This window comes from Lipotes vexillifer, unplaced genomic scaffold (assembly GCF_000442215.2).
Source record: "Lipotes vexillifer unplaced genomic scaffold, Lipotes_vexillifer_v1.1 scaffold611, whole genome shotgun sequence".
Classification (NCBI taxonomy): Eukaryota; Metazoa; Chordata; class Mammalia; order Artiodactyla; family Lipotidae; genus Lipotes; species Lipotes vexillifer.
Window position 1 is genome coordinate 122,730 of NW_006785619.1, and position 388 is coordinate 123,117.

A 388-nucleotide genomic window follows, 5' to 3' on the forward strand; every position below is an offset into this window, starting at 1 on the left:
AATTTCTGAGACGCCTAGAGAGTAATGGGTTTGTGAACCCTTAGATGACTTAAGGTTGCTCTTTATGATCTTAATACTTTAAAAAAATTTCATTGTAGCTGAAGAAGGGTCAACCTATTTGTTTAATTTTGTCCAAATAAATAGCACAGGAATTTAGTGTAATTCTGGCACAAAGTTAATTAATAGATAAGTATTGGGAACTGGAACCAATACCCCAAATTAAATTGCAAATTAGACAACAAAGGGCTAAGAGGTTTCATCAGGTTCAAACAGTTGTAGATAAAAAAGGAAAGGGGATTGTACAACTGACTAAAGATTTTAAGGAATATTCCCTGTCCAAGGCTGATCAATTCCATCCCATAATCATCTCTTTGTCACCCGTGTTCAG